Source organism: Phaseolus vulgaris, chromosome 6 (genome assembly GCF_051622355.1).
Source record: "Phaseolus vulgaris cultivar YP4 chromosome 6, ASM5162235v1, whole genome shotgun sequence".
NCBI lineage: Eukaryota > Viridiplantae > Streptophyta > Magnoliopsida > Fabales > Fabaceae > Phaseolus > Phaseolus vulgaris.
Genome location: NC_143503.1, coordinates 13,163,537 through 13,185,871, shown reverse-complemented (window position 1 = coordinate 13,185,871; position 22,335 = coordinate 13,163,537). Strand labels below are relative to the sequence as shown.

The 22,335-nt window shown below is 41.9% G+C and overlaps 39 non-coding genes across 39 annotated transcripts; all 39 read left to right on the top strand.

Annotated features, from left to right (window-relative positions):
• The first annotated feature begins 84 nt into the window (after positions 1–84).
• Positions 85–203, top strand: LOC150027067 (5S ribosomal RNA). The gene has a single exon (XR_016522828.1). It is a non-coding gene; the product is annotated as a 5S ribosomal RNA (ribosomal RNA).
• Positions 204–661: 458 nt separating this feature from the next.
• On the top strand, positions 662–780 carry LOC150027066 (5S ribosomal RNA). Its single transcript, XR_016522697.1, has one exon. It is a non-coding gene; the product is annotated as a 5S ribosomal RNA (ribosomal RNA).
• Positions 781–1,238: 458 nt separating this feature from the next.
• LOC150027065 (5S ribosomal RNA) lies at positions 1,239–1,357 on the top strand. Its single transcript, XR_016522827.1, has one exon. It is a non-coding gene; the product is annotated as a 5S ribosomal RNA (ribosomal RNA).
• A 458-nt stretch (positions 1,358–1,815) lies between these two features.
• Positions 1,816–1,934, top strand: LOC150027064 (5S ribosomal RNA). Its single transcript, XR_016522696.1, has one exon. It is a non-coding gene; the product is annotated as a 5S ribosomal RNA (ribosomal RNA).
• A 458-nt stretch (positions 1,935–2,392) lies between these two features.
• On the top strand, positions 2,393–2,511 carry LOC150027063 (5S ribosomal RNA). Its single transcript, XR_016522695.1, has one exon. It is a non-coding gene; the product is annotated as a 5S ribosomal RNA (ribosomal RNA).
• A 458-nt stretch (positions 2,512–2,969) lies between these two features.
• Positions 2,970–3,088, top strand: LOC150027062 (5S ribosomal RNA). Its single transcript, XR_016522694.1, has one exon. It is a non-coding gene; the product is annotated as a 5S ribosomal RNA (ribosomal RNA).
• Positions 3,089–3,546: 458 nt separating this feature from the next.
• LOC150027061 (5S ribosomal RNA) lies at positions 3,547–3,665 on the top strand. Its single transcript, XR_016522693.1, has one exon. It is a non-coding gene; the product is annotated as a 5S ribosomal RNA (ribosomal RNA).
• A 458-nt stretch (positions 3,666–4,123) lies between these two features.
• LOC150027060 (5S ribosomal RNA) lies at positions 4,124–4,242 on the top strand. The gene has a single exon (XR_016522692.1). It is a non-coding gene; the product is annotated as a 5S ribosomal RNA (ribosomal RNA).
• A 458-nt stretch (positions 4,243–4,700) lies between these two features.
• LOC150027059 (5S ribosomal RNA) lies at positions 4,701–4,819 on the top strand. The gene has a single exon (XR_016522135.1). It is a non-coding gene; the product is annotated as a 5S ribosomal RNA (ribosomal RNA).
• A 458-nt stretch (positions 4,820–5,277) lies between these two features.
• On the top strand, positions 5,278–5,396 carry LOC150027058 (5S ribosomal RNA). Its single transcript, XR_016522691.1, has one exon. It is a non-coding gene; the product is annotated as a 5S ribosomal RNA (ribosomal RNA).
• Positions 5,397–5,854: 458 nt separating this feature from the next.
• LOC150027057 (5S ribosomal RNA) lies at positions 5,855–5,973 on the top strand. Its single transcript, XR_016522690.1, has one exon. It is a non-coding gene; the product is annotated as a 5S ribosomal RNA (ribosomal RNA).
• A 458-nt stretch (positions 5,974–6,431) lies between these two features.
• Positions 6,432–6,550, top strand: LOC150027056 (5S ribosomal RNA). The gene has a single exon (XR_016522069.1). It is a non-coding gene; the product is annotated as a 5S ribosomal RNA (ribosomal RNA).
• A 458-nt stretch (positions 6,551–7,008) lies between these two features.
• Positions 7,009–7,127, top strand: LOC150027055 (5S ribosomal RNA). Its single transcript, XR_016522688.1, has one exon. It is a non-coding gene; the product is annotated as a 5S ribosomal RNA (ribosomal RNA).
• A 458-nt stretch (positions 7,128–7,585) lies between these two features.
• Positions 7,586–7,704, top strand: LOC150027054 (5S ribosomal RNA). The gene has a single exon (XR_016522687.1). It is a non-coding gene; the product is annotated as a 5S ribosomal RNA (ribosomal RNA).
• A 458-nt stretch (positions 7,705–8,162) lies between these two features.
• LOC150027053 (5S ribosomal RNA) lies at positions 8,163–8,281 on the top strand. Its single transcript, XR_016522686.1, has one exon. It is a non-coding gene; the product is annotated as a 5S ribosomal RNA (ribosomal RNA).
• Positions 8,282–8,739: 458 nt separating this feature from the next.
• On the top strand, positions 8,740–8,858 carry LOC150027052 (5S ribosomal RNA). The gene has a single exon (XR_016522685.1). It is a non-coding gene; the product is annotated as a 5S ribosomal RNA (ribosomal RNA).
• Positions 8,859–9,316: 458 nt separating this feature from the next.
• On the top strand, positions 9,317–9,435 carry LOC150027051 (5S ribosomal RNA). The gene has a single exon (XR_016522684.1). It is a non-coding gene; the product is annotated as a 5S ribosomal RNA (ribosomal RNA).
• A 433-nt stretch (positions 9,436–9,868) lies between these two features.
• Positions 9,869–9,987, top strand: LOC150027050 (5S ribosomal RNA). Its single transcript, XR_016522683.1, has one exon. It is a non-coding gene; the product is annotated as a 5S ribosomal RNA (ribosomal RNA).
• Positions 9,988–10,445: 458 nt separating this feature from the next.
• LOC150027049 (5S ribosomal RNA) lies at positions 10,446–10,564 on the top strand. Its single transcript, XR_016522682.1, has one exon. It is a non-coding gene; the product is annotated as a 5S ribosomal RNA (ribosomal RNA).
• Positions 10,565–11,022: 458 nt separating this feature from the next.
• On the top strand, positions 11,023–11,141 carry LOC150027048 (5S ribosomal RNA). The gene has a single exon (XR_016522681.1). It is a non-coding gene; the product is annotated as a 5S ribosomal RNA (ribosomal RNA).
• A 433-nt stretch (positions 11,142–11,574) lies between these two features.
• Positions 11,575–11,693, top strand: LOC150027047 (5S ribosomal RNA). Its single transcript, XR_016522680.1, has one exon. It is a non-coding gene; the product is annotated as a 5S ribosomal RNA (ribosomal RNA).
• A 458-nt stretch (positions 11,694–12,151) lies between these two features.
• LOC150027046 (5S ribosomal RNA) lies at positions 12,152–12,270 on the top strand. Its single transcript, XR_016522679.1, has one exon. It is a non-coding gene; the product is annotated as a 5S ribosomal RNA (ribosomal RNA).
• A 460-nt stretch (positions 12,271–12,730) lies between these two features.
• LOC150027045 (5S ribosomal RNA) lies at positions 12,731–12,849 on the top strand. Its single transcript, XR_016522678.1, has one exon. It is a non-coding gene; the product is annotated as a 5S ribosomal RNA (ribosomal RNA).
• Positions 12,850–13,307: 458 nt separating this feature from the next.
• On the top strand, positions 13,308–13,426 carry LOC150027044 (5S ribosomal RNA). Its single transcript, XR_016522677.1, has one exon. It is a non-coding gene; the product is annotated as a 5S ribosomal RNA (ribosomal RNA).
• Positions 13,427–13,884: 458 nt separating this feature from the next.
• LOC150027043 (5S ribosomal RNA) lies at positions 13,885–14,003 on the top strand. Its single transcript, XR_016522676.1, has one exon. It is a non-coding gene; the product is annotated as a 5S ribosomal RNA (ribosomal RNA).
• Positions 14,004–14,436: 433 nt separating this feature from the next.
• LOC150027042 (5S ribosomal RNA) lies at positions 14,437–14,555 on the top strand. The gene has a single exon (XR_016522675.1). It is a non-coding gene; the product is annotated as a 5S ribosomal RNA (ribosomal RNA).
• Positions 14,556–15,013: 458 nt separating this feature from the next.
• Positions 15,014–15,132, top strand: LOC150027041 (5S ribosomal RNA). Its single transcript, XR_016522674.1, has one exon. It is a non-coding gene; the product is annotated as a 5S ribosomal RNA (ribosomal RNA).
• A 458-nt stretch (positions 15,133–15,590) lies between these two features.
• LOC150027040 (5S ribosomal RNA) lies at positions 15,591–15,709 on the top strand. Its single transcript, XR_016522673.1, has one exon. It is a non-coding gene; the product is annotated as a 5S ribosomal RNA (ribosomal RNA).
• Positions 15,710–16,167: 458 nt separating this feature from the next.
• LOC150027039 (5S ribosomal RNA) lies at positions 16,168–16,286 on the top strand. Its single transcript, XR_016522672.1, has one exon. It is a non-coding gene; the product is annotated as a 5S ribosomal RNA (ribosomal RNA).
• Positions 16,287–16,744: 458 nt separating this feature from the next.
• On the top strand, positions 16,745–16,863 carry LOC150027038 (5S ribosomal RNA). The gene has a single exon (XR_016522671.1). It is a non-coding gene; the product is annotated as a 5S ribosomal RNA (ribosomal RNA).
• A 433-nt stretch (positions 16,864–17,296) lies between these two features.
• Positions 17,297–17,415, top strand: LOC150027037 (5S ribosomal RNA). The gene has a single exon (XR_016522670.1). It is a non-coding gene; the product is annotated as a 5S ribosomal RNA (ribosomal RNA).
• A 458-nt stretch (positions 17,416–17,873) lies between these two features.
• On the top strand, positions 17,874–17,992 carry LOC150027036 (5S ribosomal RNA). The gene has a single exon (XR_016522669.1). It is a non-coding gene; the product is annotated as a 5S ribosomal RNA (ribosomal RNA).
• A 458-nt stretch (positions 17,993–18,450) lies between these two features.
• On the top strand, positions 18,451–18,569 carry LOC150027035 (5S ribosomal RNA). The gene has a single exon (XR_016522668.1). It is a non-coding gene; the product is annotated as a 5S ribosomal RNA (ribosomal RNA).
• A 458-nt stretch (positions 18,570–19,027) lies between these two features.
• On the top strand, positions 19,028–19,146 carry LOC150027034 (5S ribosomal RNA). Its single transcript, XR_016522667.1, has one exon. It is a non-coding gene; the product is annotated as a 5S ribosomal RNA (ribosomal RNA).
• A 458-nt stretch (positions 19,147–19,604) lies between these two features.
• Positions 19,605–19,723, top strand: LOC150027033 (5S ribosomal RNA). The gene has a single exon (XR_016522048.1). It is a non-coding gene; the product is annotated as a 5S ribosomal RNA (ribosomal RNA).
• A 458-nt stretch (positions 19,724–20,181) lies between these two features.
• Positions 20,182–20,300, top strand: LOC150027032 (5S ribosomal RNA). Its single transcript, XR_016522666.1, has one exon. It is a non-coding gene; the product is annotated as a 5S ribosomal RNA (ribosomal RNA).
• A 458-nt stretch (positions 20,301–20,758) lies between these two features.
• Positions 20,759–20,877, top strand: LOC150027031 (5S ribosomal RNA). The gene has a single exon (XR_016522768.1). It is a non-coding gene; the product is annotated as a 5S ribosomal RNA (ribosomal RNA).
• Positions 20,878–21,335: 458 nt separating this feature from the next.
• Positions 21,336–21,454, top strand: LOC150027030 (5S ribosomal RNA). The gene has a single exon (XR_016522665.1). It is a non-coding gene; the product is annotated as a 5S ribosomal RNA (ribosomal RNA).
• A 458-nt stretch (positions 21,455–21,912) lies between these two features.
• On the top strand, positions 21,913–22,031 carry LOC150027029 (5S ribosomal RNA). Its single transcript, XR_016522664.1, has one exon. It is a non-coding gene; the product is annotated as a 5S ribosomal RNA (ribosomal RNA).
• The last annotated feature ends 304 nt before the right edge of the window (positions 22,032–22,335 follow it).

The following is a 22,335-nucleotide window of genomic DNA, read 5'->3' as shown; positions in this document are numbered from 1 at the left end:
TCTCAAGACCCATTTTGTGTTTAACCATTTGAAACTGAAGCCCACTTGCAAACCCATATAGGCATTGATCGCGCTGCACTTGACAGGTGCGATCATACCAGCACTAATGCACCGGATCCCATCAGAACTCCGCAGTCAAGCGTGCTCGGGCGAGAGTAGTACTAGGATGGGTGACCTCCTGGGAAGTCCTCGTGTTGCACTTCTTTTTTGTGTTCTGTTCTTCCTCCTGGCCTATACAATCAAACCATGATGAGTTCACCTTTTTCGTGACTGCGAGTTGTGGGGGTCCTTGTCCTTCGGGAATTGGCAACTAGATTCGTTACCACGTTTCGAACAACTTTCATTTTTAACGCGTCTCCATCCGACTTCTCTATCAAAAGTTATGACCGTTTGAAGTTTAGTCACGATAATTTTTGGCAACTCCAAATCTATCACTATTCTGTTCAATCTGAGGACTCCTCCATCAAATATACACTAAAACAAGATCCCACAAAAAAAATTAGACAAAAATTCAATTTCTACCTATTTTTAATGCATTTTACAAAAATCGTCTTACCTTGTTCGTCCATCTTGTATATCTCAAGACCCATTTTGTGTTTAACCATTTGAAACTGAAGCCCACTTGCAAACCCATATAGGCATTGATCGCGCTGCACTTGACAGGTGCGATCATACCAGCACTAATGCACCGGATCCCATCAGAACTCCGCAGTCAAGCGTGCTTGGGCGAGAGTAGTACTAGGATGGGTGACCTCCTGGGAAGTCCTCGTGTTGCACTTCTTTTTTGTGTTCTGTTCTTCCTCCTGGCCTATACAATCAAACCATGATGAGTTCACCTTTTTCGTGACTGCGAGTTGTGGGGGTCCTTGTCCTTCGGGAATTGGCAACTAGATTCGTTACCACGTTTCGAACAACTTTCATTTTTAACGCGTCTCCATCCGACTTCTCTATCAAAAGTTATGACCGTTTGAAGTTTAGTCACGATAATTTTTGGCAACTCCAAATCTATCACTATTCTGTTCAATCTGAGGACTCCTCCATCAAATATACACTAAAACAAGATCCCACAAAAAAAATTAGACAAAAATTCAATTTCTACCTATTTTTAATGCATTTTACAAAAATCGTCTTACCTTGTTCGTCCATCTTGTATATCTCAAGACCCATTTTGTGTTTAACCATTTGAAACTGAAGCCCACTTGCAAACCCATATAGGCATTGATCGCGCTGCACTTGACAGGTGCGATCATACCAGCACTAATGCACCGGATCCCATCAGAACTCCGCAGTCAAGCGTGCTCGGGCGAGAGTAGTACTAGGATGGGTGACCTCCTGGGAAGTCCTCGTGTTGCACTTCTTTTTTGTGTTCTGTTCTTCCTCCTGGCCTATACAATCAAACCATGATGAGTTCACCTTTTTCGTGACTGCGAGTTGTGGGGGTCCTTGTCCTTCGGGAATTGGCAACTAGATTCGTTACCACGTTTCGAACAACTTTCATTTTTAACGCGTCTCCATCCGACTTCTCTATCAAAAGTTATGACCGTTTGAAGTTTAGTCACGATAATTTTTGGCAACTCCAAATCTATCACTATTCTGTTCAATCTGAGGACTCCTCCATCAAATATACACTAAAACAAGATCCCACAAAAAAAATTAGACAAAAATTCAATTTCTACCTATTTTTAATGCATTTTACAAAAATCGTCTTACCTTGTTCGTCCATCTTGTATATCTCAAGACCCATTTTGTGTTTAACCATTTGAAACTGAAGCCCACTTGCAAACCCATATAGGCATTGATCGCGCTGCACTTGACAGGTGCGATCATACCAGCACTAATGCACCGGATCCCATCAGAACTCCGCAGTCAAGCGTGCTTGGGCGAGAGTAGTACTAGGATGGGTGACCTCCTGGGAAGTCCTCGTGTTGCACTTCTTTTTTGTGTTCTGTTCTTCCTCCTGGCCTATACAATCAAACCATGATGAGTTCACCTTTTTCGTGACTGCGAGTTGTGGGGGTCCTTGTCCTTCGGGAATTGGCAACTAGATTCGTTACCACGTTTCGAACAACTTTCATTTTTAACGCGTCTCCATCCGACTTCTCTATCAAAAGTTATGACCGTTTGAAGTTTAGTCACGATAATTTTTGGCAACTCCAAATCTATCACTATTCTGTTCAATCTGAGGACTCCTCCATCAAATATACACTAAAACAAGATCCCACAAAAAAAATTAGACAAAAATTCAATTTCTACCTATTTTTAATGCATTTTACAAAAATCGTCTTACCTTGTTCGTCCATCTTGTATATCTCAAGACCCATTTTGTGTTTAACCATTTGAAACTGAAGCCCACTTGCAAACCCATATAGGCATTGATCGCGCTGCACTTGACAGGTGCGATCATACCAGCACTAATGCACCGGATCCCATCAGAACTCCGCAGTCAAGCGTGCTTGGGCGAGAGTAGTACTAGGATGGGTGACCTCCTGGGAAGTCCTCGTGTTGCACTTCTTTTTTGTGTTCTGTTCTTCCTCCTGGCCTATACAATCAAACCATGATGAGTTCACCTTTTTCGTGACTGCGAGTTGTGGGGGTCCTTGTCCTTCGGGAATTGGCAACTAGATTCGTTACCACGTTTCGAACAACTTTCATTTTTAACGCGTCTCCATCCGACTTCTCTATCAAAAGTTATGACCGTTTGAAGTTTAGTCACGATAATTTTTGGCAACTCCAAATCTATCACTATTCTGTTCAATCTGAGGACTCCTCCATCAAATATACACTAAAACAAGATCCCACAAAAAAAATTAGACAAAAATTCAATTTCTACCTATTTTTAATGCATTTTACAAAAATCGTCTTACCTTGTTCGTCCATCTTGTATATCTCAAGACCCATTTTGTGTTTAACCATTTGAAACTGAAGCCCACTTGCAAACCCATATAGGCATTGATCGCGCTGCACTTGACAGGTGCGATCATACCAGCACTAATGCACCGGATCCCATCAGAACTCCGCAGTCAAGCGTGCTTGGGCGAGAGTAGTACTAGGATGGGTGACCTCCTGGGAAGTCCTCGTGTTGCACTTCTTTTTTGTGTTCTGTTCTTCCTCCTGGCCTATACAATCAAACCATGATGAGTTCACCTTTTTCGTGACTGCGAGTTGTGGGGGTCCTTGTCCTTCGGGAATTGGCAACTAGATTCGTTACCACGTTTCGAACAACTTTCATTTTTAACGCGTCTCCATCCGACTTCTCTATCAAAAGTTATGACCGTTTGAAGTTTAGTCACGATAATTTTTGGCAACTCCAAATCTATCACTATTCTGTTCAATCTGAGGACTCCTCCATCAAATATACACTAAAACAAGATCCCACAAAAAAAATTAGACAAAAATTCAATTTCTACCTATTTTTAATGCATTTTACAAAAATCGTCTTACCTTGTTCGTCCATCTTGTATATCTCAAGACCCATTTTGTGTTTAACCATTTGAAACTGAAGCCCACTTGCAAACCCATATAGGCATTGATCGCGCTGCACTTGACAGGTGCGATCATACCAGCACTAATGCACCGGATCCCATCAGAACTCCGCAGTCAAGCGTGCTTGGGCGAGAGTAGTACTAGGATGGGTGACCTCCTGGGAAGTCCTCGTGTTGCACTTCTTTTTTGTGTTCTGTTCTTCCTCCTGGCCTATACAATCAAACCATGATGAGTTCACCTTTTTCGTGACTGCGAGTTGTGGGGGTCCTTGTCCTTCGGGAATTGGCAACTAGATTCGTTACCACGTTTCGAACAACTTTCATTTTTAACGCGTCTCCATCCGACTTCTCTATCAAAAGTTATGACCGTTTGAAGTTTAGTCACGATAATTTTTGGCAACTCCAAATCTATCACTATTCTGTTCAATCTGAGGACTCCTCCATCAAATATACACTAAAACAAGATCCCACAAAAAAAATTAGACAAAAATTCAATTTCTACCTATTTTTAATGCATTTTACAAAAATCGTCTTACCTTGTTCGTCCATCTTGTATATCTCAAGACCCATTTTGTGTTTAACCATTTGAAACTGAAGCCCACTTGCAAACCCATATAGGCATTGATCGCGCTGCACTTGACAGGTGCGATCATACCAGCACTAATGCACCGGATCCCATCAGAACTCCGCAGTCAAGCGTGCTTGGGCGAGAGTAGTACTAGGATGGGTGACCTCCTGGGAAGTCCTCGTGTTGCACTTCTTTTTTGTGTTCTGTTCTTCCTCCTGGCCTATACAATCAAACCATGATGAGTTCACCTTTTTCGTGACTGCGAGTTGTGGGGGTCCTTGTCCTTCGGGAATTGGCAACTAGATTCGTTACCACGTTTCGAACAACTTTCATTTTTAACGCGTCTCCATCCGACTTCTCTATCAAAAGTTATGACCGTTTGAAGTTTAGTCACGATAATTTTTGGCAACTCCAAATCTATCACTATTCTGTTCAATCTGAGGACTCCTCCATCAAATATACACTAAAACAAGATCCCACAAAAAAAATTAGACAAAAATTCAATTTCTACCTATTTTTAATGCATTTTACAAAAATCGTCTTACCTTGTTCGTCCATCTTGTATATCTCAAGACCCATTTTGTGTTTAACCATTTGAAACTGAAGCCCACTTGCAAACCCATATAGGCATTGATCGCGCTGCACTTGACAGGTGCGATCATACCAGCACTAATGCACCGGATCCCATCAGAACTCCGCAGTCAAGCGTGCTTGGGCGAGAGTATTACTAGGATGGGTGACCTCCTGGGAAGTCCTCGTGTTGCACTTCTTTTTTGTGTTCTGTTCTTCCTCCTGGCCTATACAATCAAACCATGATGAGTTCACCTTTTTCGTGACTGCGAGTTGTGGGGGTCCTTGTCCTTCGGGAATTGGCAACTAGATTCGTTACCACGTTTCGAACAACTTTCATTTTTAACGCGTCTCCATCCGACTTCTCTATCAAAAGTTATGACCGTTTGAAGTTTAGTCACGATAATTTTTGGCAACTCCAAATCTATCACTATTCTGTTCAATCTGAGGACTCCTCCATCAAATATACACTAAAACAAGATCCCACAAAAAAAATTAGACAAAAATTCAATTTCTACCTATTTTTAATGCATTTTACAAAAATCGTCTTACCTTGTTCGTCCATCTTGTATATCTCAAGACCCATTTTGTGTTTAACCATTTGAAACTGAAGCCCACTTGCAAACCCATATAGGCATTGATCGCGCTGCACTTGACAGGTGCGATCATACCAGCACTAATGCACCGGATCCCATCAGAACTCCGCAGTCAAGCGTGCTTGGGCGAGAGTAGTACTAGGATGGGTGACCTCCTGGGAAGTCCTCGTGTTGCACTTCTTTTTTGTGTTCTGTTCTTCCTCCTGGCCTATACAATCAAACCATGATGAGTTCACCTTTTTCGTGACTGCGAGTTGTGGGGGTCCTTGTCCTTCGGGAATTGGCAACTAGATTCGTTACCACGTTTCGAACAACTTTCATTTTTAACGCGTCTCCATCCGACTTCTCTATCAAAAGTTATGACCGTTTGAAGTTTAGTCACGATAATTTTTGGCAACTCCAAATCTATCACTATTCTGTTCAATCTGAGGACTCCTCCATCAAATATACACTAAAACAAGATCCCACAAAAAAAATTAGACAAAAATTCAATTTCTACCTATTTTTAATGCATTTTACAAAAATCGTCTTACCTTGTTCGTCCATCTTGTATATCTCAAGACCCATTTTGTGTTTAACCATTTGAAACTGAAGCCCACTTGCAAACCCATATAGGCATTGATCGCGCTGCACTTGACAGGTGCGATCATACCAGCACTAATGCACCGGATCCCATCAGAACTCCGCAGTCAAGCGTGCTTGGGCGAGAGTAGTACTAGGATGGGTGACCTCCTGGGAAGTCCTCGTGTTGCACTTCTTTTTTGTGTTCTGTTCTTCCTCCTGGCCTATACAATCAAACCATGATGAGTTCACCTTTTTCGTGACTGCGAGTTGTGGGGGTCCTTGTCCTTCGGGAATTGGCAACTAGATTCGTTACCACGTTTCGAACAACTTTCATTTTTAACGCGTCTCCATCCGACTTCTCTATCAAAAGTTATGACCGTTTGAAGTTTAGTCACGATAATTTTTGGCAACTCCAAATCTATCACTATTCTGTTCAATCTGAGGACTCCTCCATCAAATATACACTAAAACAAGATCCCACAAAAAAAATTAGACAAAAATTCAATTTCTACCTATTTTTAATGCATTTTACAAAAATCGTCTTACCTTGTTCGTCCATCTTGTATATCTCAAGACCCATTTTGTGTTTAACCATTTGAAACTGAAGCCCACTTGCAAACCCATATAGGCATTGATCGCGCTGCACTTGACAGGTGCGATCATACCAGCACTAATGCACCGGATCCCATCAGAACTTCGCAGTCAAGCGTGCTTGGGCGAGAGTAGTACTAGGATGGGTGACCTCCTGGGAAGTCCTCGTGTTGCACTTCTTTTTTGTGTTCTGTTCTTCCTCCTGGCCTATACAATCAAACCATGATGAGTTCACCTTTTTCGTGACTGCGAGTTGTGGGGGTCCTTGTCCTTCGGGAATTGGCAACTAGATTCGTTACCACGTTTCGAACAACTTTCATTTTTAACGCGTCTCCATCCGACTTCTCTATCAAAAGTTATGACCGTTTGAAGTTTAGTCACGATAATTTTTGGCAACTCCAAATCTATCACTATTCTGTTCAATCTGAGGACTCCTCCATCAAATATACACTAAAACAAGATCCCACAAAAAAAATTAGACAAAAATTCAATTTCTACCTATTTTTAATGCATTTTACAAAAATCGTCTTACCTTGTTCGTCCATCTTGTATATCTCAAGACCCATTTTGTGTTTAACCATTTGAAACTGAAGCCCACTTGCAAACCCATATAGGCATTGATCGCGCTGCACTTGACAGGTGCGATCATACCAGCACTAATGCACCGGATCCCATCAGAACTCCGCAGTCAAGCGTGCTTGGGCGAGAGTAGTACTAGGATGGGTGACCTCCTGGGAAGTCCTCGTGTTGCACTTCTTTTTTGTGTTCTGTTCTTCCTCCTGGCCTATACAATCAAACCATGATGAGTTCACCTTTTTCGTGACTGCGAGTTGTGGGGGCCAATCCCCTACGGGAATTGGCAACTAGATTCGTTACCACGTTTCGAACAACTTTCATTTTTAACGCGTCTCCATCCGACTTCTCTATCAAAAGTTATGACCGTTTGAAGTTTAGTCACGATAATTTTTGGCAACTCCAAATCTATCACTATTCTGTTCAATCTGAGGACTCCTCCATCAAATATACACTAAAACAAGATCCCACAAAAAAAATTAGACAAAAATTCAATTTCTACCTATTTTTAATGCATTTTACAAAAATCGTCTTACCTTGTTCGTCCATCTTGTATATCTCAAGACCCATTTTGTGTTTAACCATTTGAAACTGAAGCCCACTTGCAAACCCATATAGGCATTGATCGCGCTGCACTTGACAGGTGCGATCATACCAGCACTAATGCACCGGATCCCATCAGAACTCCGCAGTCAAGCGTGCTTGGGCGAGAGTAGTACTAGGATGGGTGACCTCCTGGGAAGTCCTCGTGTTGCACTTCTTTTTTGTGTTCTGTTCTTCCTCCTGGCCTATACAATCAAACCATGATGAGTTCACCTTTTTCGTGACTGCGAGTTGTGGGGGCCAATCCCCTACGGGAATTGGCAACTAGATTCGTTACCACGTTTCGAACAACTTTCATTTTTAACGCGTCTCCATCCGACTTCTCTATCAAAAGTTATGACCGTTTGAAGTTTAGTCACGATAATTTTTGGCAACTCCAAATCTATCACTATTCTGTTCAATCTGAGGACTCCTCCATCAAATATACACTAAAACAAGATCCCACAAAAAAAATTAGACAAAAATTCAATTTCTACCTATTTTTAATGCATTTTACAAAAATCGTCTTACCTTGTTCGTCCATCTTGTATATCTCAAGACCCATTTTGTGTTTAACCATTTGAAACTGAAGCCCACTTGCAAACCCATATAGGCATTGATCGCGCTGCACTTGATAGGTGCGATCATACCAGCACTAATGCACCGGATCCCATCAGAACTCCGCAGTCAAGCGTGCTTGGGCGAGAGTAGTACTAGGATGGGTGACCTCCTGGGAAGTCCTCGTGTTGCACTTCTTTTTTGTGTTCTGTTCTTCCTCCTGGCCTATACAATCAAACCATGATGAGTTCACCTTTTTCGTGACTGCGAGTTGTGGGGGCCCTTGTCCTACGGGAATTGGCAACTAGATTCGTTACCACGTTTCGAACAACTTTCATTTTTAACGCGTCTCCATCCGACTTCTCTATCAAAAGTTATGACCGTTTGAAGTTTAGTCACGATAATTTTTGGCAACTCCAAATCTATCACTATTCTGTTCAATCTGAGGACTCCTCCATCAAATATACACTAAAACAAGATCCCACAAAAAAAATTAGACAAAAATTCAATTTCTACCTATTTTTAATGCATTTTACAAAAATCGTCTTACCTTGTTCGTCCATCTTGTATATCTCAAGACCCATTTTGTGTTTAACCATTTGAAACTGAAGCCCACTTGCAAACCCATATAGGCATTGATCGCGCTGCACTTGACAGGTGCGATCATACCAGCACTAATGCACCGGATCCCATCAGAACTCCGCAGTCAAGCGTGCTTGGGCGAGAGTAGTACTAGGATGGGTGACCTCCTGGGAAGTCCTCGTGTTGCACTTCTTTTTTGTGTTCTGTTCTTCCTCCTGGCCTATACAATCAAACCATGATGAGTTCACCTTTTTCGTGACTGCGAGTTGTGGGGGTCCTTGTCCTTCGGGAATTGGCAACTAGATTCGTTACCACGTTTCGAACAACTTTCATTTTTAACGCGTCTCCATCCGACTTCTCTATCAAAAGTTATGACCGTTTGAAGTTTAGTCACGATAATTTTTGGCAACTCCAAATCTATCACTATTCTGTTCAATCTGAGGACTCCTCCATCAAATATACACTAAAACAAGATCCCACAAAAAAAATTAGACAAAAATTCAATTTCTACCTATTTTTAATGCATTTTACAAAAATCGTCTTACCTTGTTCGTCCATCTTGTATATCTCAAGACCCATTTTGTGTTTAACCATTTGAAACTGAAGCCCACTTGCAAACCCATATAGGCATTGATCGCGCTGCACTTGACAGGTGCGATCATACCAGCACTAATGCACCGGATCCCATCAGAACTCCGCAGTCAAGCGTGCTTGGGCGAGAGTAGTACTAGGATGGGTGACCTCCTGGGAAGTCCTCGTGTTGCACTTCTTTTTTGTGTTCTGTTCTTCCTCCTGGCCTATACAATCAAACCATGATGAGTTCACCTTTTTCGTGACTGCGAGTTGTGGGGGTCCTTGTCCTTCGGGAATTGGCAACTAGATCATTTTTAACGCGTCTCCATCCGACTTCTCTATCAAAAGTTATGACCGTTTGAAGTTTAGTCACGATAATTTTTGGCAACTCCAAATCTATCACTATTCTGTTCAATCTGAGGACTCCTCCATCAAATATACACTAAAACAAGATCCCACAAAAAAAATTAGACAAAAATTCAATTTCTACCTATTTTTAATGCATTTTACAAAAATCGTCTTACCTTGTTCGTCCATCTTGTATATCTCAAGACCCATTTTGTGTTTAACCATTTGAAACTGAAGCCCACTTGCAAACCCATATAGGCATTGATCGCGCTGCACTTGACAGGTGCGATCATACCAGCACTAATGCACCGGATCCCATCAGAACTCCGCAGTCAAGCGTGCTTGGGCGAGAGTAGTACTAGGATGGGTGACCTCCTGGGAAGTCCTCGTGTTGCACTTCTTTTTTGTGTTCTGTTCTTCCTCCTGGCCTATACAATCAAACCATGATGAGTTCACCTTTTTCGTGACTGCGAGTTGTGGGGGTCCTTGTCCTTCGGGAATTGGCAACTAGATTCGTTACCACGTTTCGAACAACTTTCATTTTTAACGCGTCTCCATCCGACTTCTCTATCAAAAGTTATGACCGTTTGAAGTTTAGTCACGATAATTTTTGGCAACTCCAAATCTATCACTATTCTGTTCAATCTGAGGACTCCTCCATCAAATATACACTAAAACAAGATCCCACAAAAAAAATTAGACAAAAATTCAATTTCTACCTATTTTTAATGCATTTTACAAAAATCGTCTTACCTTGTTCGTCCATCTTGTATATCTCAAGACCCATTTTGTGTTTAACCATTTGAAACTGAAGCCCACTTGCAAACCCATATAGGCATTGATCGCGCTGCACTTGACAGGTGCGATCATACCAGCACTAATGCACCGGATCCCATCAGAACTCCGCAGTCAAGCGTGCTTGGGCGAGAGTAGTACTAGGATGGGTGACCTCCTGGGAAGTCCTCGTGTTGCACTTCTTTTTTGTGTTCTGTTCTTCCTCCTGGCCTATACAATCAAACCATGATGAGTTCACCTTTTTCGTGACTGCGAGTTGTGGGGGTCCTTGTCCTTCGGGAATTGGCAACTAGATTCGTTACCACGTTTCGAACAACTTTCATTTTTAACGCGTCTCCATCCGACTTCTCTATCAAAAGTTATGACCGTTTGAAGTTTAGTCACGATAATTTTTGGCAACTCCAAATCTATCACTATTCTGTTCAATCTGAGGACTCCTCCATCAAATATACACTAAAACAAGATCCCACAAAAAAAATTAGACAAAAATTCAATTTCTACCTATTTTTAATGCATTTTACAAAAATCGTCTTACCTTGTTCGTCCATCTTGTATATCTCAAGACCCATTTTGTGTTTAACCATTTGAAACTGAAGCCCACTTGCAAACCCATATAGGCATTGATCGCGCTGCACTTGACAGGTGCGATCATACCAGCACTAATGCACCGGATCCCATCAGAACTCCGCAGTCAAGCGTGCTTGGGCGAGAGTAGTACTAGGATGGGTGACCTCCTGGGAAGTCCTCGTGTTGCACTTCTTTTTTGTGTTCTGTTCTTCCTCCTGGCCTATACAATCAAACCATGATGAGTTCACCTTTTTCGTGACTGCGAGTTGTGGGGGTCCTTGTCCTTCGGGAATTGGCAACTAGATCATTTTTAACGCGTCTCCATCCGACTTCTCTATCAAAAGTTATGACCGTTTGAAGTTTAGTCACAATAATTTTTGGCAACTCCAAATCTATCACTATTCTGTTCAATCTGAGGACTCCTCCATCAAATATACACTAAAACAAGATCCCACAAAAAAAATTAGACAAAAATTCAATTTCTACCTATTTTTAATGCATTTTACAAAAATCGTCTTACCTTGTTCGTCCATCTTGTATATCTCAAGACCCATTTTGTGTTTAACCATTTGAAACTGAAGCCCACTTGCAAACCCATATAGGCATTGATCGCGCTGCACTTGACAGGTGCGATCATACCAGCACTAATGCACCGGATCCCATCAGAACTCCGCAGTCAAGCGTGCTTGGGCGAGAGTAGTACTAGGATGGGTGACCTCCTGGGAAGTCCTCGTGTTGCACTTCTTTTTTGTGTTCTGTTCTTCCTCCTGGCCTATACAATCAAACCATGATGAGTTCACCTTTTTCGTGACTGCGAGTTGTGGGGGTCCTTGTCCTTCGGGAATTGGCAACTAGATTCGTTACCACGTTTCGAACAACTTTCATTTTTAACGCGTCTCCATCCGACTTCTCTATCAAAAGTTATGACCGTTTGAAGTTTAGTCACGATAATTTTTGGCAACTCCAAATCTATCACTATTCTGTTCAATCTGAGGACTCCTCCATCAAATATACACTAAAACAAGATCCCACAAAAAAAATTAGACAAAAATTCAATTTCTACCTATTTTTAATGCATTTTACAAAAATCGTCTTACCTTGTTCGTCCATCTTGTATATCTCAAGACCCATTTTGTGTTTAACCATTTGAAACTGAAGCCCACTTGCAAACCCATATAGGCATTGATCGCGCTGCACTTGACAGGTGCGATCATACCAGCACTAATGCACCGGATCCCATCAGAACTCCGCAGTCAAGCGTGCTTGGGCGAGAGTAGTACTAGGATGGGTGACCTCCTGGGAAGTCCTCGTGTTGCACTTCTTTTTTGTGTTCTGTTCTTCCTCCTGGCCTATACAATCAAACCATGATGAGTTCACCTTTTTCGTGACTGCGAGTTGTGGGGGGGCCAATCCCCTACGGGAATTGGCAACTAGATTCGTTACCACGTTTCGAACAACTTTCATTTTTAACGCGTCTCCATCCGACTTCTCTATCAAAAGTTATGACCGTTTGAAGTTTAGTCACGATAATTTTTGGCAACTCCAAATCTATCACTATTCTGTTCAATCTGAGGACTCCTCCATCAAATATACACTAAAACAAGATCCCACAAAAAAAATTAGACAAAAATTCAATTTCTACCTATTTTTAATGCATTTTACAAAAATCGTCTTACCTTGTTCGTCCATCTTGTATATCTCAAGACCCATTTTGTGTTTAACCATTTGAAACTGAAGCCCACTTGCAAACCCATATAGGCATTGATCGCGCTGCACTTGACAGGTGCGATCATACCAGCACTAATGCACCGGATCCCATCAGAACTCCGCAGTCAAGCGTGCTTGGGCGAGAGTAGTACTAGGATGGGTGACCTCCTGGGAAGTCCTCGTGTTGCACTTCTTTTTTGTGTTCTGTTCTTCCTCCTGGCCTATACAATCAAACCATGATGAGTTCACCTTTTTCGTGACTGCGAGTTGTGGGGGCCAATCCCCTACGGGAATTGGCAACTAGATTCGTTACCACGTTTCGAACAACTTTCATTTTTAACGCGTCTCCATCCGACTTCTCTATCAAAAGTTATGACCGTTTGAAGTTTAGTCACGATAATTTTTGGCAACTCCAAATCTATCACTATTCTGTTCAATCTGAGGACTCCTCCATCAAATATACACTAAAACAAGATCCCACAAAAAAAATTAGACAAAAATTCAATTTCTACCTATTTTTAATGCATTTTACAAAAATCGTCTTACCTTGTTCGTCCATCTTGTATATCTCAAGACCCATTTTGTGTTTAACCATTTGAAACTGAAGCCCACTTGCAAACCCATATAGGCATTGATCGCGCTGCACTTGACAGGTGCGATCATACCAGCACTAATGCACCGGATCCCATCAGAACTCCGCAGTCAAGCGTGCTTGGGCGAGAGTAGTACTAGGATGGGTGACCTCCTGGGAAGTCCTCGTGTTGCACTTCTTTTTTGTGTTCTGTTCTTCCTCCTGGCCTATACAATCAAACCATGATGAGTTCACCTTTTTCGTGACTGCGAGTTGTGGGGGTCCTTGTCCTTCGGGAATTGGCAACTAGATTCGTTACCACGTTTCGAACAACTTTCATTTTTAACGCGTCTCCATCCGACTTCTCTATCAAAAGTTATGACCGTTTGAAGTTTAGTCACGATAATTTTTGGCAACTCCAAATCTATCACTATTCTGTTCAATCTGAGGACTCCTCCATCAAATATACACTAAAACAAGATCCCACAAAAAAAATTAGACAAAAATTCAATTTCTACCTATTTTTAATGCATTTTACAAAAATCGTCTTACCTTGTTCGTCCATCTTGTATATCTCAAGACCCATTTTGTGTTTAACCATTTGAAACTGAAGCCCACTTGCAAACCCATATAGGCATTGATCGCGCTGCACTTGACAGGTGCGATCATACCAGCACTAATGCACCGGATCCCATCAGAACTCCGCAGTCAAGCGTGCTTGGGCGAGAGTAGTACTAGGATGGGTGACCTCCTGGGAAGTCCTCGTGTTGCACTTCTTTTTTGTGTTCTGTTCTTCCTCCTGGCCTATACAATCAAACCATGATGAGTTCACCTTTTTCGTGACTGCGAGTTGTGGGGGTCCTTGTCCTTCGGGAATTGGCAACTAGATCATTTTTAACGCGTCTCCATCCGACTTCTCTATCAAAAGTTATGACCGTTTGAAGTTTAGTCACGATAATTTTTGGCAACTCCAAATCTATCACTATTCTGTTCAATCTGAGGACTCCTCCATCAAATATACACTAAAACAAGATCCCACAAAAAAAATTAGACAAAAATTCAATTTCTACCTATTTTTAATGCATTTTACAAAAATCGTCTTACCTTGTTCGTCCATCTTGTATATCTCAAGACCCATTTTGTGTTTAACCATTTGAAACTGAAGCCCACTTGCAAACCCATATAGGCATTGATCGCGCTGCACTTGACAGGTGCGATCATACCAGCACTAATGCACCGGATCCCATCAGAACTCCGCAGTCAAGCGTGCTTGGGCGAGAGTAGTACTAGGATGGGTGACCTCCTGGGAAGTCCTCGTGTTGCACTTCTTTTTTGTGTTCTGTTCTTCCTCCTGGCCTATACAATCAAACCATGATGAGTTCACCTTTTTCGTGACTGCGAGTTGTGGGGGCCAATCCCCTACGGGAATTGGCAACTAGATTCGTTACCACGTTTCGAACAACTTTCATTTTTAACGCGTCTCCATCCGACTTCTCTATCAAAAGTTATGACCGTTTGAAGTTTAGTCACGATAATTTTTGGCAACTCCAAATCTATCACTATTCTGTTCAATCTGAGGACTCCTCCATCAAATATACACTAAAACAAGATCCCACAAAAAAAATTAGACAAAAATTCAATTTCTACCTATTTTTAATGCATTTTACAAAAATCGTCTTACCTTGTTCGTCCATCTTGTATATCTCAAGACCCATTTTGTGTTTAACCATTTGAAACTGAAGCCCACTTGCAAACCCATATAGGCATTGATCGCGCTGCACTTGACAGGTGCGATCATACCAGCACTAATGCACCGGATCCCATCAGAACTCCGCAGTCAAGCGTGCTTGGGCGAGAGTAGTACTAGGATGGGTGACCTCCTGGGAAGTCCTCGTGTTGCACTTCTTTTTTGTGTTCTGTTCTTCCTCCTGGCCTATACAATCAAACCATGATGAGTTCACCTTTTTCGTGACTGCGAGTTGTGGGGGTCCTTGTCCTTCGGGAATTGGCAACTAGATTCGTTACCACGTTTCGAACAACTTTCATTTTTAACGCGTCTCCATCCGACTTCTCTATCAAAAGTTATGACCGTTTGAAGTTTAGTCACGATAATTTTTGGCAACTCCAAATCTATCACTATTCTGTTCAATCTGAGGACTCCTCCATCAAATATACACTAAAACAAGATCCCACAAAAAAAATTAGACAAAAATTCAATTTCTACCTATTTTTAATGCATTTTACAAAAATCGTCTTACCTTGTTCGTCCATCTTGTATATCTCAAGACCCATTTTGTGTTTAACCATTTGAAACTGAAGCCCACTTGCAAACCCATATAGGCATTGATCGCGCTGCACTTGACAGGTGCGATCATACCAGCACTAATGCACCGGATCCCATCAGAACTCCGCAGTCAAGCGTGCTTGGGCGAGAGTAGTACTAGGATGGGTGACCTCCTGGGAAGTCCTCGTGTTGCACTTCTTTTTTGTGTTCTGTTCTTCCTCCTGGCCTATACAATCAAACCATGATGAGTTCACCTTTTTCGTGACTGCGAGTTGTGGGGGTCCTTGTCCTTCGGGAATTGGCAACTAGATTCGTTACCACGTTTCGAACAACTTTCATTTTTAACGCGTCTCCATCCGACTTCTCTATCAAAAGTTATGACCGTTTGAAGTTTAGTCACGATAATTTTTGGCAACTCCAAATCTATCACTATTCTGTTCAATCTGAGGACTCCTCCATCAAATATACACTAAAACAAGATCCCACAAAAAAAATTAGACAAAAATTCAATTTCTACCTATTTTTAATGCATTTTACAAAAATCGTCTTACCTTGTTCGTCCATCTTGTATATCTCAAGACCCATTTTGTGTTTAACCATTTGAAACTGAAGCCCACTTGCAAACCCATATAGGCATTGATCGCGCTGCACTTGACAGGTGCGATCATACCAGCACTAATGCACCGGATCCCATCAGAACTCCGCAGTCAAGCGTGCTTGGGCGAGAGTAGTACTAGGATGGGTGACCTCCTGGGAAGTCCTCGTGTTGCACTTCTTTTTTGTGTTCTGTTCTTCCTCCTGGCCTATACAATCAAACCATGATGAGTTCACCTTTTTCGTGACTGCGAGTTGTGGGGGCCAATCCCCTACGGGAATTGGCAACTAGATTCGTTACCACGTTTCGAACAACTTTCATTTTTAACGCGTCTCCATCCGACTTCTCTATCAAAAGTTATGACCGTTTGAAGTTTAGTCACGATAATTTTTGGCAACTCCAAATCTATCACTATTCTGTTCAATCTGAGGACTCCTCCATCAAATATACACTAAAACAAGATCCCACAAAAAAAATTAGACAAAAATTCAATTTCTACCTATTTTTAATGCATTTTACAAAAATCGTCTTACCTTGTTCGTCCATCTTGTATATCTCAAGACCCATTTTGTGTTTAACCATTTGAAACTGAAGCCCACTTGCAAACCCATATAGGCATTGATCGCGCTGCACTTGACAGGTGCGATCATACCAGCACTAATGCACCGGATCCCATCAGAACTCCGCAGTCAAGCGTGCTTGGGCGAGAGTAGTACTAGGATGGGTGACCTCCTGGGAAGTCCTCGTGTTGCACTTCTTTTTTGTGTTCTGTTCTTCCTCCTGGCCTATACAATCAAACCATGATGAGTTCACCTTTTTCGTGACTGCGAGTTGTGGGGGTCCTTGTCCTTCGGGAATTGGCAACTAGATCATTTTTAACGCGTCTCCATCCGACTTCTCTATCAAAAGTTATGACCGTTTGAAGTTTAGTCACGATAATTTTTGGCAACTCCAAATCTATCACTATTCTGTTCAATCTGAGGACTCCTCCATCAAATATACACTAAAACAAGATCCCACAAAAAAAATTAGACAAAAATTCAATTTCTACCTATTTTTAATGCATTTTACAAAAATCGTCTTACCTTGTTCGTCCATCTTGTATATCTCAAGACCCATTTTGTGTTTAACCATTTGAAACTGAAGCCCACTTGCAAACCCATATAGGCATTGATCGCGCTGCACTTGACAGGTGCGATCATACCAGCACTAATGCACCGGATCCCATCAGAACTCCGCAGTCAAGCGTGCTTGGGCGAGAGTAGTACTAGGATGGGTGACCTCCTGGGAAGTCCTCGTGTTGCACTTCTTTTTTGTGTTCTGTTCTTCCTCCTGGCCTATACAATCAAACCATGATGAGTTCACCTTTTTCGTGACTGCGAGTTGTGGGGGCCAATCCCCTACGGGAATTGGCAACTAGATTCGTTACCACGTTTCGAACAACTTTCATTTTTAACGCGTCTCCATCCGACTTCTCTATCAAAAGTTATGACCGTTTGAAGTTTAGTCACGATAATTTTTGGCAACTCCAAATCTATCACTATTCTGTTCAATCTGAGGACTCCTCCATCAAATATACACTAAAACAAGATCCCACAAAAAAAATTAGACAAAAATTCAATTTCTACCTATTTTTAATGCATTTTACAAAAATCGTCTTACCTTGTTCGTCCATCTTGTATATCTCAAGACCCATTTTGTGTTTAACCATTTGAAACTGAAGCCCACTTGCAAACCCATATAGGCATTGATCGCGCTGCACTTGACAGGTGCGATCATACCAGCACTAATGCACCGGATCCCATCAGAACTCCGCAGTCAAGCGTGCTTGGGCGAGAGTAGTACTAGGATGGGTGACCTCCTGGGAAGTCCTCGTGTTGCACTTCTTTTTTGTGTTCTGTTCTTCCTCCTGGCCTATACAATCAAACCATGATGAGTTCACCTTTTTCGTGACTGCGAGTTGTGGGGGTCCTTGTCCTTCGGGAATTGGCAACTAGATTCGTTACCACGTTTCGAACAACTTTCATTTTTAACGCGTCTCCATCCGACTTCTCTATCAAAAGTTATGACCGTTTGAAGTTTAGTCACGATAATTTTTGGCAACTCCAAATCTATCACTATTCTGTTCAATCTGAGGACTCCTCCATCAAATATACACTAAAACAAGATCCCACAAAAAAAATTAGACAAAAATTCAATTTCTACCTATTTTTAATGCATTTTACAAAAATCGTCTTACCTTGTTCGTCCATCTTGTATATCTCAAGACCCATTTTGTGTTTAACCATTTGAAACTGAAGCCCACTTGCAAACCCATATAGGCATTGATCGCGCTGCACTTGACAGGTGCGATCATACCAGCACTAATGCACCGGATCCCATCAGAACTCCGCAGTCAAGCGTGCTTGGGCGAGAGTAGTACTAGGATGGGTGACCTCCTGGGAAGTCCTCGTGTTGCACTTCTTTTTTGTGTTCTGTTCTTCCTCCTGGCCTATACAATCAAACCATGATGAGTTCACCTTTTTCGTGACTGCGAGTTGTGGGGGTCCTTGTCCTTCGGGAATTGGCAACTAGATTCGTTACCACGTTTCGAACAACTTTCATTTTTAACGCGTCTCCATCCGACTTCTCTATCAAAAGTTATGACCGTTTGAAGTTTAGTCACGATAATTTTTGGCAACTCCAAATCTATCACTATTCTGTTCAATCTGAGGACTCCTCCATCAAATATACACTAAAACAAGATCCCACAAAAAAAATTAGACAAAAATTCAATTTCTACCTATTTTTAATGCATTTTACAAAAATCGTCTTACCTTGTTCGTCCATCTTGTATATCTCAAGACCCATTTTGTGTTTAACCATTTGAAACTGAAGCCCACTTGCAAACCCATATAGGCATTGATCGCGCTGCACTTGACAGGTGCGATCATACCAGCACTAATGCACCGGATCCCATCAGAACTCCGCAGTCAAGCGTGCTTGGGCGAGAGTAGTACTAGGATGGGTGACCTCCTGGGAAGTCCTCGTGTTGCACTTCTTTTTTGTGTTCTGTTCTTCCTCCTGGCCTATACAATCAAACCATGATGAGTTCACCTTTTTCGTGACTGCGAGTTGTGGGGGCCAATCCCCTACGGGAATTGGCAACTAGATTCGTTACCACGTTTCGAACAACTTTCATTTTTAACGCGTCTCCATCCGACTTCTCTATCAAAAGTTATGACCGTTTGAAGTTTAGTCACGATAATTTTTGGCAACTCCAAATCTATCACTATTCTGTTCAATCTGAGGACTCCTCCATCAAATATACACTAAAACAAGATCCCACAAAAAAAATTAGACAAAAATTCAATTTCTACCTATTTTTAATGCATTTTACAAAAATCGTCTTACCTTGTTCGTCCATCTTGTATATCTCAAGACCCATTTTGTGTTTAACCATTTGAAACTGAAGCCCACTTGCAAACCCATATAGGCATTGATCGCGCTGCACTTGACAGGTGCGATCATACCAGCACTAATGCACCGGATCCCATCAGAACTCCGCAGTCAAGCGTGCTTGGGTGAGAGTAGTACTAGGATGGGTGACCTCCTGGGAAGTCCTCGTGTTGCACTTCTTTTTTGTGTTCTGTTCTTCCTCCTGGCCTATACAATCAAACCATGATGAGTTCACCTTTTTCGTGACTGCGAGTTGTGGGGGTCCTTGTCCTTCGGGAATTGGCAACTAGATTCGTTACCACGTTTCGAACAACTTTCATTTTTAACGCGTCTCCATCCGACTTCTCTATCAAAAGTTATGACCGTTTGAAGTTTAGTCACGATAATTTTTGGCAACTCCAAATCTATCACTATTCTGTTCAATCTGAGGACTCCTCCATCAAATATACACTAAAACAAGATCCCACAAAAAAAATTAGACAAAAATTCAATTTCTACCTATTTTTAATGCATTTTACAAAAATCGTCTTACCTTGTTCGTCCATCTTGTATATCTCAAGACCCATTTTGTGTTTAACCATTTGAAACTGAAGCCCACTTGCAAACCCATATAGGCATTGATCGCGCTGCACTTGACAGGTGCGATCATACCAGCACTAATGCACCGGATCCCATCAGAACTCCGCAGTCAAGCGTGCTTGGGCGAGAGTAGTACTAGGATGGGTGACCTCCTGGGAAGTCCTCGTGTTGCACTTCTTTTTTGTGTTCTGTTCTTCCTCCTGGCCTATACAATCAAACCATGATGAGTTCACCTTTTTCGTGACTGCGAGTTGTGGGGGTCCTTGTCCTTCGGGAATTGGCAACTAGATTCGTTACCACGTTTCGAACAACTTTCATTTTTAACGCGTCTCCATCCGACTTCTCTATCAAAAGTTATGACCGTTTGAAGTTTAGTCACGATAATTTTTGGCAACTCCAAATCTATCACTATTCTGTTCAATCTGAGGACTCCTCCATCAAATATACACTAAAACAAGATCCCACAAAAAAAATTAGACAAAAATTCAATTTCTACCTATTTTTAATGCATTTTACAAAAATCGTCTTACCTTGTTCGTCCATCTTGTATATCTCAAGACCCATTTTGTGTTTAACCATTTGAAACTGAAGCCCACTTGCAAACCCATATAGGCATTGATCGCGCTGCACTTGACAGGTGCGATCATACCAGCACTAATGCACCGGATCCCATCAGAACTCCGCAGTCAAGCGTGCCTGGGCGAGAGTAGTACTAGGATGGGTGACCTCCTGGGAAGTCCTCGTGTTGCACTTCTTTTTTGTGTTCTGTTCTTCCTCCTGGCCTATACAATCAAACCATGATGAGTTCACCTTTTTCGTGACTGCGAGTTGTGGGGGCCAATCCCCTACGGTAATTGGCAACTAGATTCGTTACCACGTTTCGAACAACTTTCATTTTTAACGCGTCTCCATCCGACTTCTCTATCAAAAGTTATGACCGTTTGAAGTTTAGTCACGATAATTTTTGGCAACTCCAAATCTATCACTATTCTGTTCAATCTGAGGACTCCTCCATCAAATATACACTAAAACAAGATCCCACAAAAAAAATTAGACAAAAATTCAATTTCTACCTATTTTTAATGCATTTTACAAAAATCGTCTTACCTTGTTCGTCCATCTTGTATATCTCAAGACCCATTTTGTGTTTAACCATTTGAAACTGAAGCCCACTTGCAAACCCATATAGGCATTGATCGCGCTGCACTTGACAGGTGCGATCATACCAGCACTAATGCACCGGATCCCATCAGAACTCCGCAGTCAAGCGTGCTTGGGCGAGAGTAGTACTAGGATGGGTGACCTCCTGGGAAGTCCTCGTGTTGCACTTCTTTTTTGTGTTCTGTTCTTCCTCCTGGCCTATACAATCAAACCATGATGAGTTCACCTTTTTCGTGACTGCGAGTTGTGGGGGCCAATCCCCTACGGGAATTGGCAACTAGATTCGTTACCACGTTTCGAACAACTTTCATTTTTAACGCGTCTCCATCCGACTTCTCTATCAAAAGTTATGACCGTTTGAAGTTTAGTCACGATAATTTTTGGCAACTCCAAATCTATCACTATTCTGTTCAATCTGAGGACTCCTCCATCAAATATACACTAAAACAAGATCCCACAAAAAAAATTAGACAAAAATTCAATTTCTACCTATTTTTAATGCATTTTACAAAAATCGTCTTACCTTGTTCGTCCATCTTGTATATCTCAAGACCCATTTTGTGTTTAACCATTTGAAACTGAAGCCCACTTGCAAACCCATATAGGCATTGATCGCGCTGCACTTGACAGGTGCGATCATACCAGCACTAATGCACCGGATCCCATCAGAACTCCGCAGTCAAGCGTGCTTGGGCGAGAGTAGTACTAGGATGGGTGACCTCCTGGGAAGTCCTCGTGTTGCACTTCTTTTTTGTGTTCTGTTCTTCCTCCTGGCCTATACAATCAAACCATGATGAGTTCACCTTTTTCGTGACTGCGAGTTGTGGGGGCCAATCCCCTACGGGAATTGGCAACTAGATTCGTTACCACGTTTCGAACAACTTTCATTTTTAACGCGTCTCCATCCGACTTCTCTATCAAAAGTTATGACCGTTTGAAGTTTAGTCACGATAATTTTTGGCAACTCCAAATCTATCACTATTCTGTTCAATCTGAGGACTCCTCCATCAAATATACACTAAAACAAGATCCCACAAAAAAAATTAGACAA